Consider the following 17,779-nt stretch of genomic DNA (forward strand, 5'->3'; position numbering starts at 1 on the left):
CTGTAGTTCTCGTAAAACTCGAACAGCGCCTCTAGCGGATAGTTAAGGTACCAAAATTGCTACCATGGGTCGCCATATTTAATAACGTGTAGTTAAATTAAACAACAGTGAATGTAGATTGGCTTTGTCGTTCATTCTTTCCCTATTTGAGCCCACTGTTGTAGTTGCGTTCTCACGTTAACTACTCTAGTTTTTAACTACGCCAACTCATGGTAGGGCTACAGAAAAACACAGAATCTAAATAATTGTATTTTTTTTACTTTAATAAATAAACTAGTTTGCCCACAAATTAAGCTCATAAAACCACCTCAAATAACTCAACAAGTCTAACAATATTGTCCACAAAACCTCAAGCTTGTGGTCACCATCGTTAGTTCGGACGTTAGTGCGATTTCATTGATTGAAATGTCCCGTTTGGATATCTAACATGTACCCACTCTATTATGTATACATCTGTACATAGACTAGTTTTGTATACCGTTTTTTGTTTGGTAAACTAAAAAACTACATGCAAGTGAAATTGAATGGAAAAACTAACTTATTTTGTTTTGGATAGTGATATGTAGTATGAGAATATTAAGCTGGAAGTCTCTGTACGACTTTTTCATAAGACTATTTGTACTGCATTACCTATAAAAGTAGTCTGATGATTAGTAGGTATAAGAAGTAGTATTGTAGATGATTTTTTTCACATATTATAGGACTTGTAACATTCAAAATTAGTTTTCTTCATTATTTTCTTGGAGTTTGAATTCATACTAACTTCAGATATACACTATCGAAATAATTATTATATAACTTACTTAAAAGGTTATTAAATAACATAATCATAGTGGTAACATAATGAAAATTACTTCAAATCTAATCATTTGTTTTAGTTTTTTGTCTAAAATGCTTAATACAAAAGTTCATTCACCCCAAAACAAATTGCAAGCCTCCCAAAAATCCTTTTCCCTATATTCGGGGTAAATATTTTGAATGTGGCAACATCGATGGCCCATTGAAATGGTGAGTGACCCATATACGGACGTAATATCCGGTAGGTCCAGCATGTAACGGAAATTTCATCAAATCTGTCATACGTTTTGATAAGTTATCGTCGAGAACTAATGTTGGGGATGCGAGCTGACATCCTTTGGAGAGGTCAATGATCTCCGAGGTATAGATAATTTAAGACAGATAGGCTTTTGTTTGTTTTCGTAAAGTGCTAGACCTCCGCGTTTGCAATATTTGTTAATAGTCTTTCTATTACTCCGATGTATCGTTATTGTAACCTCATGGATGGATTATAAAGCTTGATTTTGCGATTTAAAAGTTGTTAAGCCATGTCAAAGGCCTTTCGGGCAGCTGAAAAAACTATGACACCACCAATCACACAATAAAAAACCCGGGTCCTGAATTTTGGTAAGCTGATCATTATATTACATGGCACTTAAGCAAGGATCTCTACTGGGACAGATTGATGAAGAGAACGATTAAGTTCTTATACTCACTTTTATTAAACAAAAGTACTGCCACTAACTTTAATCCGAAGTACTAATTCCCAAAAACTTAGCGTCCCAATACTTTGTTCTATTGAACTAGATCAGTGGACTAACATTGTTGTTTTCTAAAACTTCAAAATAAAACTGTAAGAAGATTTCTTGAAAACTAGTTTTCTTTAAGTTCAAATAGACGTTTATCTAGCAATCGAAAGGTAGCTGGAAATTGTACGTGAGCTGGGTTCTCTTTCAAATTGGTTATTTACTTGAAACTAATATATAAGAAATACATACACTTAGGACCAGTCTTGACTGCTTACTAATATGTATCATAATTACAGCAAATGTATGAAAAACAAAAATCAAAATTCACCTGAAATGCTCCGATATTTATCCAGGGGTCTTAAACCAGATCTTAATATTTTAAACGCGTCAGTTTGCAAAGATGGACGTATATGTGTGTATGTTTGTTACCTCTGTAGCGTGGTCGGTAATGTAACCGACTGCTAATCATAAGGCCCGGGTTCGATTAACAGGTAAAAAAGGCAAAGAACTATTGGTCTGTTCTCATTTCGGCGACAAGGCCTCTGCCAATACACACACACATACATTATATCAAGGCGTGATATAATGTATGTGTGTGTGTATTTTTTTAATGTACCAACTTATTTGTAAGACAAATAAACAAACAAATCTCAAGAAACGTTGTACAATATAGCACAGTACAGAGCGCCGTTACATGGCTCAAAATGGTTAATATTCATGGAGGTTGCGGGCGGCGAGTGGAATTACTTCACATTTTTTATATCTACCCACCGTGTTACACTGAAAACGAGACTCCTTTGTATTGAGGGTAGTTCAAAAAAGTTTATAAAGAGAGACTTTAAGTTGTGAATCTTGAAAGAAGGAAGCTTGTCAAATTTAAGCTTTTGAAATAAAAATACATGAGTAGGTAGTTAATAATATAATCTAGTGTAATATAAGCTGTTGCTGCTTGGCTTCTTTCAAATAATTGTGACAGAAAGATGTATCTTATAAAGTTGAATTAACCTTCTTCAGAGCAGTGTTGGGTCAATCAACTAATTTTTTCAATCAATTGATTAGTCATGACTAATTTAGTCATGAATTATTTAGTCATGATTGAATTAATCATGAGTAAAAATAATAATCATAATCATGATTAAATAAATTAGTCATCAATCATTTAATGATTAAATGACTGATGACTAATTTATTGTATTTTTGTATGATGATTAAACTAAAAAAAATAATTCAGGTGACATAATTTTAGTTTAATTGAACACATCTATAAAACTATAACTGATCACCACCTTAAGTTGACTGAAAGAAGATAATTCCATTATTTATAAAATTTGATTTTCAAAACGCGTAGTTTTAAAAAGCAATTTAAATTATTTTAAACTAAATTAGCCCGAACTTATTTTTGCAAATGTGTACCTGTGTAAATTAAAAAAAAAATTAACTGATTCTGTTGTAAAACTAGCTTTAATTAAAAACCTGTGATTAACAAATCAACAGTCATGGAACGTAGACTTGTAAAGCTTAGTTTTATTTAACTATTATTTTTAGTCATTAAAATTTTAGTCATGATTGAATAACTAACACTAACACTAATTAATCATCAATCACGACTCATGATTGAATTTTTTTAGTCATTATTCATTAGTCATGACTAAATAATTTAATCTTAATCATCAATCATCAATCAAACTAAATTTTGCCCAACACTGCTTCAGAGTGTTTCATCTACCGAGGGGATGATTCTATTGGAATTTCATCAAAATTGGTTTACTGCTCATAGCCGGGAACGCGGCGACTTTGGCAAATGAAGATTTAGTCGCGACAAATGAGATATCCAGTCATTGCCTTTCTGAAAATAATATAGCTACTTAATCAGAATTTCGAAGATCCTTCCAGATTCAGGTCAGCTACAAACCCATCTTTAATCCTCCTACCAAGAAAATCCCCAATATTCAAACTAACATTCTCAATAAATCACTTTAAACCTAAAACTAATCACTTAAAAGGCCGTTCCGTCCATAAACAAAGTGGACTGACCGATAAATTTCTACAGGCCCGAGGTAGTTAATTTTTAATTCGGCGTTCTACACAGGTCTTGGCGAGCCGACGGCCGGCGAGAGACTGATGTGTTCCGTGGTAGGGACCGACCGCACTGCTTAGTTATATCGACTACCCTCATTTATTGAGCGCTCGTTTTAAATTAGATGTCCGAAAGGGTTTCCTTCTTTTTTTTTTGATGTTAGCTGGTCTTTTGATTTTTTTATGTGGGATGTTTACCTTGGTTTTGGATTGAATAAAGATGAGGTAGAGCCTATATCCTTGGATTTGTGATGAAATAGTGATGGAGTAACGTGACTTTGTCTATCCTGCATTGGTCATTAGTTAGAGTGATCACAATTCTAATAGTACTGCATTGAATATCTTGATTTCGATTCCCGCAAAAGAAATACAGAACAAAATCAATGCATAAGTGGCCACTACCAATATAATAGTCCTTATAACAATGCAACGACTTTGAAACAATAACAAAAAGTTTTGTATATCACCTTTATTTTTTTTTAATTTACATAACTGCACGCGGGGAATATTGGAAACGAGGTAAAATTTATCACATAACCTAACCCACGACGATCACCTATTTTGAACTCCAATCCAGGCAACGGGACTACATTTCAACCCGTCTTAAAAGAACTAAGTACACCCATCATTTAAATAAGTCGAAATTCCCTTCGAGGCATTCAAACCCGAGATACAGTCTCTTACATATTCTTTCATTCGTAGTATACCGTAAAGAAAAGTAAATTTTAAATACTAACTTAAATATAACTCATAGCTTATACCACGTAGACTGTAACCAAGAACCTCTCATTATATACAGAAAAGCCAAACAGGCATCTTTTTACAACTTTCACCACCTTTACAGGACTGAAAAACCAACCCCTTAATTACGAACATCCCCTAATAACGGCAGATCACAGGATTCCTATTAAAATTCACACCTCATACCTTAATTCGGGGGGTAAACATGAAAAAACATTTTTTAGTACGTCGCCGAGGGTTGGGGTGGAAAACTTGATGATTTCTCTGAGGGATGTTTGTCAGCGCGTAGGCCTCGAACGCACGAGTTAACTTTTTGACTGGGATACCTTTGCAGACGTGATAAGAATCATAGTGAGGTGGTGCAAGGGAGAAGAGCACAGAGAGATAAATAGTATGCACTTTTGTCATACAGATTATTAGAAAATTTTACCGTTAAGTGTTGACTCAAGGTGGTTAATAAACTAAAACTAATGTCTTTGTTTCGATTTTATATCGGTAGAATAAAACTTTGACTTCGTTGTAACAAAGACATGATATTGTGACATAGCACTTTGGAAAATTTAACAATTAGGTATAAGACTATCAACCAACCCGAACTCAAACTAAACTTAACCCCTTTTATAAACCAAATCTGCGCTGCGGTTACTAAAAAAAGTTTTTATAGGATAAAATAAGAAAAACTAAAGCCACGACACCCAAGTTTACTCAACATAGAAGCGTACCAAACCTATACCTCGTCAAAAACGCACCCGCTTTACGCTCCTCTCATACCTCATACCACACACTCACCACAGAATCCTGTGAGTTTTTCCGCTCTGATGATTTCCAGCCAGATCTCTTGTTGATGTGAGGGCGAATTTCTCGCCGATACGTGAAAGTATTCACAAATATTAGAGGCCACGTATTTTGCACTCGCACAAACGCATAAGTGTTATACCTACTACCTTTATTTGCAGTGTTCAGGGTTCGTTACCTGTACGATGTGCTGCCTCCGCTGAATTAAGATTGGGTATTGTTTGCTCCCGAAAATGTGTAGTTGCAAAAAGGTTGATTGTTACTACAATATTTTTGATGATACAAGCTGTATGAGAAATTATTTCAGTGTGTTTGGATTTTGGTTCTATTTCTTTTACTTATATAAAAAATGCATCTATCACCTATGTTAAGCTAATTTAAGTTTAAATAAACCATTGTAGCGGCACGTTGTATATGCCCCGGGAAGTTTTAAAGGATCAAAATTAAACGTTTGATAACATTCAAAACAAATATCTGATGTATTTACACGTACTTAAAAAAATTCCTTCGCCTGATTAAGTGTCCCGCTTTTGTCGCCTCCCCCTCTATTTCCAAATCACCTTAACGGCGAAAAGCTATTAGATCTAGACACCGTTAACCTAAACACATATGTAAGAAAGATGATGAATATTTTGGTGTTTTGTTGTATTGATATTTTGTCATTCCCATGTACGATGATTTTCATTAAAAACAATACAATTTTTTCAAACATCGATACAAATAGCTTCCTTACACATGCAAGCACCTTACAACTTCAATTATGCACTCACAATAACTAACTCCTACCAATACGAGTACGTTCCCATCTTAGTCAATAAAGTGAATCGTGTAAGTCGCTTGGAGCGCAAATGGCGGCACATTCGAGTAATAAACGGATACAGAGACATAAAATCATAATCGTGGTTACGTACCGCGGCCCGTGGGGGACGATCTGGGAAATGAACTACTAAGAACATACGAACTGGAATAAAACCCATTCTTTTGTATTCTAAAAGGAAACGAAATCGAAACACGACTCGCAGTTAAAGTGCACTTTATAATCAATAAATACTAAATCATCGTTATTCTTTATAAATTACAGTTATCAGTCAATATTGTCCCGAGTTCAGGAACTGTTTAAATGTAGTCTAGTCTTCAACTGACATTGGTGAACAAACATCAGACAAAGCATAAGGTGTTTTACTGTCCCCGAGATAAAATGTTTATAAATAAATGCCAACACCATGTAGATCTTCAAATAATGTACTAATCGAAAGTTAATTTTGTCACCAATCAAGAACTACATCCATTCCACATTTACGGGTTGATGTAATTCGATCGAAACGTCGCGGCGTCGGGTAAACAAATATGGTATTCTAACTTTACTTTTCATTCGCGCTTAAAGCTCGTTTGATTAATTTATTACGTGTGTACAAGTTGCGAGAGTTTTAAAATCGTTAATTACATCAATTTCAAGACCAAAACTCTAATCATCTTTCGACTTCAGGTGGTCCAATCTTCATCAAAAACATACAACAACTCGATCGTACCGCAAACCCCTAGTACCACCATGGTAGGAGGTCATGTATCGCCGAAATTTCTATTATAATGTGTAGCAGCGGCCCCCAGTGAGAGGTTACAGGGCTGGCTTATGAATAAAATTATGCTTTCTGATAATGTAAATCTTTTATGGTGAACCGTTGTTTTCTAAAGTGAAGGCATGTTGTATATGGGATCTATGGGTACGGATGGAAGGCTTGGTTAATGGCTGATGATCTAGTGGTTATAAATTGTGTCAATCGTAATCCTGAGGAGTCGCGGAAACTAAATACGTATTTAGGGTCTGGTTGGAATTTTGTTGTGATTATTGTGATCATGAGGTGGGTTTGAATAGATAAGTACCTATATGTAAATAGGTGTTTGACATTGTTTTGGAAACTTTAAAATTAATTTGCAGTTGTAATCTGGCAGTTAACTTTATTATGTTTTCCAATTTCAAAACTGGGCCTTTGGCCTCTGCCTAGCCCTATGAGGAAACCTCAAAGGCGTGATTTTATGTATATGTAATTTTATTTTTAAACTATCATGGCTAAACGTAAGGTGATATTTTTATGTAGGTAGGTACAAACAAAAGCAGGTTTTCTCCTAAGGCTTTGCTAGCTTGCCTAGCTTTTAGCAATTGATGCATAGTTACATAAATACTAAACACGTCTGAATTATATCCTAATATAGATAAATAGTAATAACATAGTCTAGAAAAGAAAATCTATTTCAGTACTCCCTATATCCACCGATCTGTAAACCACTGAAATAACTGAAGTACCTACCTAGTAATAAATATAAGCCAGCTTGATCGGCATCACCGCAATCATGTGAATATCATCTAATATTTGAACCGTGAACTGAAGATCATTGAGAACTGAATAACTGTTGGACTATTGGAGTGATATAATTATAATATTATATACATTTACTTACCGAGGCGCCCATAGCCAGTTGTGCTCACCGGTCGGTAAACGATCTGTGAGTTAAGCAACCAATGGCGCGGTCATTCCATGGATGGGTGACCGCATAGTGGTATTTGAACTGGGCGTCTCCGTGCTTCGGAGGGCACGTTAAAGGTCGGTCCGGGTTGTTGTCTACTAAGATAACAGTCGTTAAGCCACGTCAAAGGCCTCTCGGGCGGCATGAACAACTTTGACACTAGGTTGACCACTAACCATACGACAAACAAACAAACATTTACTTACCTATTTATAAACGCGGATTGCAGATATATATGAGTACGATTATCAGTGTCTGTGAACTATTTGAATCATTTCAACATGAACTTATCGACTGTCTATCTTATGGTCGTCCAACGATAAATTCATCGTTACGATATAGTGGGAACGCGCCCTAAGTTTTTAAAATTAATTATAGAATAATATGGATTTATACTAAATTCTTAAAAATAAGACTGTTTGAAACAAAACCGCATTACCAACTAGTTTAAAAACCATTGCACTTTTGTAATTGAACCACTAACTATTGAAAGTTATTCAGATCCAAGTTTAATTGGAAAATTCAACAAATTAATTCACTTTCAAACCATCTTCGTTTTATTAACTATAAATCTGAGCAGAAATGGGTTGAAGCCAATCTGCGCTACGACTAGTACCTATACTGATAATTTTGATTATCAAGTAATTTATACCATAGTTACTGAATGCATTGATTTGGGTGATTACTTCCGCCTGTTGATGACTACTTAAAAAAAACTAAATTGAAATCACTGCATCCATTCGAGAGTTATGATGCCACAGACAGACAGACACACAGACAGACACGTCCAACTTATAACAACCCTCTTTTTGCGCCGGGGGTTTAAAATACATAAATAGATACATTACGCCTGTTATACCCGAAGGTGGATGAAATACACCCATGTTTCCACATTGCTAATGCCAGTCCCATGTAATAGGAGACGAGCCCATTGCTCTTTACTGGGCATCTTACCACACTCCGCGCTACTAGTTATTATGAAATATCTTATAATATGTACCTATATAAAATTTCTATGTCACGATGTTAGTTACCGTACTCTTCGGAAACGGCTTGACCGATCCTCATGAAATTTTGTGAGCATATTGAGTAGGTCTGAGAATCGGCCAACATCTGTTTTTCATACCCCTGAGTGACACAATTTTTTTTTATTTATATGGCAAAACAACGTTTGCTCTGTCAGCTGGTATCTATTATGAATTATAAAAGACCAATAGTACTTTGCTCGACCCGGCAATCGAATCTTCGACCACGTACTCTACAGTCACTTTAAGTTTTCTATTCAAACCTGTGATTACATAAAATTTATTTAAACATATCCTTTCATGCAATATGATATTTTAAACCGGATAAGAATAATCTTAGCTATCTTATTTACCATGTAAAGTCGGTGATCCGTGCGGCGCCCGGTCAAAAGGCTCTCATATCCGGCCTGCTCGCTCGGCGGCCGAGCGCGCCGTACTAGGTATATAAGCTTTTTATATTATATGTAATACTGAAGTGCTGTTTTTAAGTTAAGTTTATGTGATTACAGTGAGATATCAGTTAAAAATAAACCGGTCAAGTGGGATTTGGACTCGGGCATGAAAGATTCCGTACCATTATTTATAAAAACGGCAAAAGAATCACGTTTGTTGTATGGAAGCTCTCTTAAATATTTATTTTATTATATTTTTATAGTGAAAAAGTAGAAGAAAGTCATAATATGTGAAAATTTCGAACGAATGCAAATCTCAGTTATTGAGTGAATGAGAGATTAGCAAAATGCAAAAAGCCAACGTCACGCGGTATTCCCAGGCGGTCACCCATCCAAGTACTAACCGCGCCCGATGTTGCTTAACTTCGGTGATCGGACGAGAACCGGTGTATTCAACATGGTATGGACGTTGGCAATAGTGATGATAAAACACTCGCACTGTAGCTTGCCAAAGTTAAAAATAATCTCAGGAATTAAAAATATCTTACAGAATATTCTGAATAGAAATTGCAGCTCCGCTATCGCCAACGTCCATACCATGTTGAATACACCGGTTCTCGTCCGATCACCGAAGTTAAGCAACATCGGGCGCGGTTAGTACTTGGATGGGTGACCGCCTGGGAATACCGCGTGACGTTGGCTTTTTGCATGAATGTATATTTTTCATTCCATTAACACTTTGGTAAAGCCGCCTCTAGGCCTAAAAGAATATTGTGCAATACCTTTGAACATAGCGAGAGTTGCTTCAGAAAGCTACATTGCTTGCGAAATTAATAGAATTTGGCGAATTCTGTTTTTTTTATAAATGTTGTTGATTTCGTATTCATCTACCATTACAATGATCTTCTTTCTTATCCAAAAGGAAAGAAAGATTACAATGATAACTATAAATATAACTAAGTAAATATATTTCGTACTATAGGTAGGTACAGGTAAGGTACCTGAAGGTATTATTGGCTCATAGTCCTTCATAGCTCAAACAGACCGCACTTACACAACACTCAAAGTACCGCAACTACACTTTATGCCCTAAGAAAAACTACCACGACCGTAGTTTGTTTACAAATGGCGCGAAATATTTTTACGTCCATACCTTTTTGTATAAATAATATCTAAAGATTGTAGGTACTTTTTACAAAACTAACTCTGTTTCACGACTTGTCTCGCGCTCATGGTGATTCGCTCCTGTAAGACTTACCCCCGGGATCTGAGTACATTTACCGGTAGTTTATCTATTCAATAGCGTTTAAACTCATGTAGAAAATGGCTATTGAATTAACCGAGGGTTTGCGAGATGTATGATCGCTTCTAGAAGATCAGGACTTTATCAAGACTATTGCACAGTATGTATGGCATTTTGTCCTATATTTCTAGCCGTTTTGGGTTTATACTGTGCATTATTTTTATCAATTTCCTTACAAGGTGTCGTTTAAGTTTATTGTGCAATATTATTGCGAAATATATTGGCTATCTATGAGCGGCTTTAGTATCACACCTAAGTAAAGTTTATTAAAAGGTATCTACTATTATAAGAATTGTTTATACAAAAAGATACATGCTGTATATATCCCTTATCCCGTTATCCATAAATGTGTAATTTGAATACCAACCTTCTTCTTCTTATCGTATGGTTAGTGGTCAACCTAGTGTCAAAGTTGAATACCAACCAGTACCTACTTATTTTCCGAGTTTAGCGCGTACAAACACACAGAAAAATATGTTTAGTTTTAACATAATAATATATTATAAGTATAGATACTATTATGTATTCTTTATTTCTTCAGTTTATTATAAAAGGCTCAAGTCTGAAGCGAAAGGAATAAAGGCGGGACCTTCATTTTTATAGGGCAAAAGTATCGCTCCTAATTTCGGTTTGAAACTTATAGATTTTCGATTTCGGCCTTTGTGGTTTTGTAATTCAGATTTTAGGTTTACGTTTTAGCATATATTTGATTTAATGTACGTACTTGCTGGTAAAAAATACCAATTAAGTAGTAGATAAATATGATTATTTAGAAAGATTTCCTATCATCATTGCGATAAACATTTATCTAATTTTAGCTAATGGATATTTCATCCGAGTTATTTCACCTTTGTCGCTAATAAACTTTTTTGGCAAATTCTACAACACTTGGTTGTAACACTACTATTTATAAAATAGAGAATCGACATTTACACAAACTTAACCTAGTTTTACACAAAAACTGACCTATAAAAGTCTCAAAGAGCCTTCAAAAAAATCTTGCCAATATACAAGCAAAGCCTGTTATCTTAACCAATAAACCTTTTGCGAAGTTCCCCATCAATTTCCTAATCGGCCCATTACTCAGGCGTTGATGTGAGAAAAATTACCTTTGGACATAGAGTAGGAAGGGCAGTTGGGAAGATGTTGGTGTACTGCGTACTTTAGTTAGTTATGTTAGGATTATTCTTGGTGTATGTGTTTAGCAGAAAAATAGTTACATTTTTTTACTTATTTATTTTCCCTGTGGCGCCAAGCGCATGCAAGAGATGTAAGGAGGTAGGACTTTTCTTCAATTCCCGAATCCCAAATTTGTAGCAAGTAGTAACATCATACCGCATCATTAGTAGATTTAATGTCAATAGCTAAAGATAATAAAATACCTACAGAATATAATCGTCTTATTTAGACAGGTTTTAGGGCCAAGTAGGTACGCATCAGAAACATTCGGCTAAAAATAGCAGTTAAAAAAATACTTGCACAAGATTATGGACAGGCTTTATTCAGGAAAATTAAAAAAAAAGTCATAGCAGCGCGGCTGGTGAAATGTTGCTAAGAAACTAAGTAGCGACACCCACGGCTATCCATACTAATATTATAAATCCGAAAGTAACTCTGTCTGTCTGTCTGTCTGTTTGTCTGTCTGTCTGTCTGTCTGTCTGCTACTCAATCACGCCTAAACTACTGAACCAATTTGCATGAAATTTGGTATGGAGATATTTTGATACCCGAGAAAGGACATAGGCTACTTTTTACACCGGGAAAATGACGCATTTCCCGGGAAAATTCAGGTGGCGAACGAAGTCGCAAATATTCAATATTATAATGACACTGAATTAACAAAATTCCGTTGTCATGGCAACTGTTTTAATGGCGGATATTCCTTAGCGCGATTTCGTTATATTAAGAGATATAAATACTTTTGAGAATATGTTTCGTGAAAAAAGAGCATATATTATATCATCACGCTAAGACCAATAGGAGCAGAGTAACAGTAAAAAGTGTTACAAAAACGTGGAAAATTCTGACCCATTCTCTCTTATGTGACGCAAGCGAAGTTGCGCGGGTCAGCTAGTACTAAATAATATTCCCTAACACGGTTCACCTATGTAAAGAGATCAACCTTAACTCGATCATCACCATGGCTATCGCTAGCACCAGATGGAAAACCTTTTACCCATTCTTATTTCTTTCTTTTTTTAAATTCGCCTACACAAATATCGCCAACTCATATTACAAAATAAGTCACTGATATATTAACAATAATTAAAAATGTGAAAGGGGTCTTTCCTTAAAACCCTTCGCATTAGTTTAAGATTTCTTCTAAATTACCTATATCATAGACAAAGTGATGGCAAATGTACTAAAACAACCGTTAAAATGACTTCTTAGCTACTTATTCATATTGGAAAAACCGGGTTAGTCATCTAGTATCTTTACTATTCTAAAATACAGCCTCTAGATTCTAACTCAAAATAAAATATCGCAATACAAAAGGTAAATGCATTCAAGTGACATTACCGTGTGATCAGAGCACGGATATAAAGGCCGGATATGAGCCGTGGTCTTTGACCGGCCACGGGACATCCGGCCAGATGAATAACACTACTTTTGTAACAAAGATTTTAATGTTAAGTGCATTTTATGGCTACATTTTGCTATAATACGATTTTACTATTATAAAAATTTACTCGTAACTTGAGAGTGAATGTAACCTATTTGATATTATTTTATTCAATTAAAAACTCGCAGTAATAAAATTTATTACATGGTTACTAAACTTTGTCATACTTTTTGTGTTAATTAATGAAAACGTTAATTGCTCCTAACAGTAACTGTAAATGCTTTAATAGGTAGGTATATTACATAACACGCATATTTCGCAAAAAAGACCAAGTAGTGGAAGAAGGGATTTATACTTCGTTATACTTAATTATTCACAGATTTTTTTATTCACATAAAAATAAATTATAAAAGTCAACCGGAGCTATTTTTAAATCTGTACAATTTAGAACAAGATATTTTTTTTTACATAGTTTGTAATACTGCCATCTAGTAGCATTTACTGAAACTTATTAGGTAACAACGACAGCGAGCGACATCTATTGACAAGTTCAGATATTTTCGTAATTCTCTCTTTTCCAAATAGTTGGCAGTGTTTAGCAATTCCAGTAGATGGCACTGTAAAAATATACAAAATTTTATAGTACATCCAATAATATAATATTTCAAATTCTAAAAACCTTGAGTTTGTAGCTGATAATAAAGTAGAATAAAATTTACTTGATTAAGTTTATTCTCAGAGACTTACTACATAGCCTTAAATTGATAGTTATCTCAATTTCTAATGATTAAATCAAATAAATTATGAACGAGTTGTATTTTGATTATAGTAATTATAGTTAAAAATGTTGGTGTCAATTTTAACAAAATACTTTTTACAAAAACAAATAATTTAATAATATTATTTACTTCCAGCTATGCTATGTTATTTAAACTGTAATCAAAATATACAAAAAGCTTTTTTTAATTAAAAAAAAATACATGATTCGGAGTTGAATATTCTAACTTCATATTACCAACAAAATACCGTATGAATGCAAAAGCTAAAAATGGGGGCTATACCGACCGTGACAGGACTCGAACCTGCAATCTTCGGATCCGAAGTCCGACGCCTTATCCATTAGGCCACACGGTCGTTGCGAAAGAGGACAAATTTACCGTACATGTTCCAAGTTTTATCGATCGGTCTTACTTGTACGAAATTTGATGAAAATATCATGAAATAAATAAAAATTACGTCATATTTATGGTATCGGCAGTACTTGTACAATCTTTAAGTATTTTTTGTACTACGCGTAACACATTTTTGTTTATTGAGGTAGTAATTTGTACGGTTCGTATGTTTTGTCCAATTTAATTGTTTTTTAATGTTAGTTTATTAGTAAAAACTGTAATTATATGATTGCAAATGAAGTGTTAGCTTGACGACTATATTGCTCTACCGCTATTTCTATTACATATCGTCATTTGAGATTATGTTTTTTTGAATACATACTTACAGCGTATTATTTAAAGAAATTTAAACCTAATAACTATTAAAAAACGAAAGCTAATATTTTTTAATCTTTACAGCAACCAGTAAGAACCATTGAATGGATTTCGACGAGATTAAAAGGCAATCAAATATTTTAATAATGTGCTATGGCAAATTTTGCTGGTAAGAAAATAAGTAAAGGTAAGTAAGTATTTATACATACTTATTTTGTACCCATGGCTTAGTAAGAAAGCCAAAAGGCCAAAGCCTAGGTAGTAAGTTATTCTTATCTTTAGCTATTTACCAACTTCAATTAGATCACTACAATTATTTGTACTGTGTTTAACATTACAATTATTTATGAGTGTGAACTTCGGAACTATATATATTTGTAATTAAACATTATGTACCAATGGTTATAGCTACTATGTCATTATTATATATTTACTTTGTCAGGCAAGGATAGCTGCTAACTGTCAACATTTCTCATACCTAATTTGTAAATAAATAAATAAAACACAGGATTTACCTACTAAGATTTATTATAAGGTTTTGTACCGATTTGAAAGTTATGCTATGAATTATCTTTGGAACCGCAGTATTAAGTAATTTCGATGCAATCCCAAAGATAATTCGAAAATAAGCCTACAAAAAATATAAGTTGAACAAAATATTACGCGTGTAGATGTATTGCTATAATAATATTATCAGGCTCTTTATGTCTTTTTAGGTAAAAACCACGAGATACTTTCGATTTTATAATTCGTGTCTATCATCTGCTTTCAATACAAATGTGTGTTTTTGCAAAATTATCAAAAAAGTACCTTATTTGTCATGCGATATGCTCAAGTTACTTTTTCGTATAGGTACCTAACAGTTATTAGTCCAGTAGAAAACTAATTATGTTTTAAAGCTTATTAAAAAGCTATCATTTAAATAATAGTAATCATCCTATTCATCAACATTTGGGATGTTTTTTGAGAAACGAATGGAAAGCAATCAATTTGATGACACCGATTTATAAATTATTGGGTAAAGCGAGATCTATTAACACTTTATGAAACCATGTAAGACGTCAACATAAGGTATGTACACAAAGAAGCTAGTTCTTAAAGCATAACACAGATGGCGCTAAAAGCTTCAATATTACTTTAACAGATGGCGCTAATAGCTTCTTTAATTGTGTTACAGAAGTCGTAGAAAGGTGTGCGATGGTCTTTCTATGTTCAATTTTATGGACACCAAACTCTTACAATAATTATTGAATTACATGTGTTAATGTTAATCACTGCTTTTCTTATGGATTAGTCAATTACTTAACTCAATTTATTTAGGCATGGTAATTTTTGTTATGTTTGTGGGTTAGGAGTAAGTACCTATGTGCAAACATAAATAAGTAATTGGCTATCTTATTAGATTTGTACATCATCAGAACATTAAAAATACCTGTTGGCTTGCATTTTATATGTGGGCCTAATTCCAAAATGTTTGAAAATCAATAAAACGAATCACACCGAACTATTTTACAATCACGTAAATCCAAAACTAAACCTTATCCCATCGAGCCGTGTACACTTGGAGCCAAAATCATTAGGTTACCATTGACTTGGCACGGTAGTCCGTCTTGAGTGCCAATTTGCTGTTCCCGGGAAACACTCAGACGAATGTGTTTGCCCCTTAGGTTGTGCCCTCGACTTAACGACAACTTGGCAATTTTGCCATTCTCGAGTGCGACCGTTTATTTGGTATAAAGTGTAGCGATTAGCTCGATATTTTTGGATTATCTTGTTAGTTATTTTGTTTGACTATTTTGCGACTATTAATAATTGTTGACGAATTTCAACACAATGTTTTTCGTGTATCTACTTAATTTGTGTTTATAGAGAGGAAGAACAAGACATGAAATTTTTGTGAGTCGGTCTTTCAACTAATAATTTAATATCTTTGTAGTTTTTTGTGTTTGTACAGGGAGCTATGTTATTGCACTATGTACGTAAATATTCGTATTCTTATAGCCTGCTCCATGTAGATTTACACGTTACGTAAAAAAACCTTTTGAATCAGCATGTTACTGTAAGTATATAATAAAGTAAGTAGGTAGGTATAGCGAGATAGTTTTACTCAAACACAAGTAAAGATCAATGTATGGATCACTCAATCCTCTAATTTTAGGCTTGGTGATACAGTTATACAAACATAAGTACATAATAACCATGCTTTCTTGCCACCACGAAACCACTTGCTACGATCTAAAAGGTGTCCCATAACCGAATTTTAGCTTTGTCAGTATAAATACTGGGCTACTTGTCAATAACACAAAGTCATTAATAACATTATAAAACATTGAGGGGCGGCCTTTTCAATCATAGTCAAACACCCACACGAACTAGGGTGGAGGTTCGAATCCCGAAAGCAACCGCTACAAATTAACGATATCTAATAATATCAATACATATGTTTTATTACTTAAAATAAATTCAAAAGTTATAAATTATAATTGCCTCGTATCTGCCATTAAAATCTTTCGGCCGACTACCGATCGATGCGTAGACGGTAGTTCGAAAAAACTTTTATCATAACTACACAAAGAATATTATACCTTAGACTCATAAATATAAAGTCCAAATTCGTCTGACACAAACAACAATACATTAAAAAACACTATTTATAGAAAGCTGTCAATTTAATTCGGATCAAAGTTCTGGTCGATTAAAAGCATCTGTTGTATCCACACATAGGAAATTCGACTTTCAATTTCAAGCTATAAAGTTGAAAATCAATCGTACAACGTCAAGTGTGTAGACCAATTTTTTTCCAAACATTCTTATGACGGCGGGTGGTCATATGTTATAAGGCATCTCCTCCAATCAGGAGCTTGGGGTCTGAGATGAAACAATACCGCTTTTGTTGTGGGCGTGGCTTGCATTGTTCCCTACAATGGGATGTCAGAAATTCCCTTTGTGTCTATTGTGTGGGGCATTGTTCGCCGTGGTTGGCTCCGGGGGGCGGGGTTATGTGCTGAAATTTCGTTTTTACCTAAATGTTGAAGGTTTTGATTGGTGAACAAAGGTTAGATGATAGATTTGTATTGTTTCTTGAGATGCCTATATGTCTTATAAGATTTGAAGAACATTTTTCTTGTACCGTCTTTGTCTTTAAGTACGGTTATAGGTAGTTCGTTAGTGAGTGATTAATATGCTCCTTAATTAGGTAAATTAATTTCAAAGACAATATTTCAACAAACAACATCTGTTCACCTTCCTATTATTATTATAGTGTCAATCTTATTCATGTTAAGTTACCACGTCTCACCCTATAAGTACTAATTACTGACATAAGTACACAAAATTGCAGAAAATGGT

At 34.3% G+C, this 17,779-nt stretch overlaps 3 non-coding genes across 3 annotated transcripts; 1 reads left to right on the top strand and 2 right to left on the bottom strand.

The window, feature by feature from the left end:
* Window positions 1-9,433: 9,433 nt before the first annotated feature.
* LOC142987742 (5S ribosomal RNA) lies at window positions 9,434-9,552 on the bottom strand. The gene has a single exon (XR_012960530.1). It is a non-coding gene; the product is annotated as a 5S ribosomal RNA (ribosomal RNA).
* A 109-nt stretch (window positions 9,553-9,661) lies between these two features.
* Window positions 9,662-9,780, top strand: LOC142987743 (5S ribosomal RNA). Its single transcript, XR_012960531.1, has one exon. It is a non-coding gene; the product is annotated as a 5S ribosomal RNA (ribosomal RNA).
* Window positions 9,781-14,005: 4,225 nt separating this feature from the next.
* TRNAR-UCG (transfer RNA arginine (anticodon UCG)) lies at window positions 14,006-14,078 on the bottom strand. Its single transcript has one exon. It is a non-coding gene; the product is annotated as a tRNA-Arg (tRNA).
* Window positions 14,079-17,779: the final 3,701 nt, after the last annotated feature.

This window comes from Anticarsia gemmatalis, chromosome 3 (assembly GCF_050436995.1).
Source record: "Anticarsia gemmatalis isolate Benzon Research Colony breed Stoneville strain chromosome 3, ilAntGemm2 primary, whole genome shotgun sequence".
Lineage (NCBI taxonomy): Eukaryota > Metazoa > Arthropoda > Insecta > Lepidoptera > Erebidae > Anticarsia > Anticarsia gemmatalis.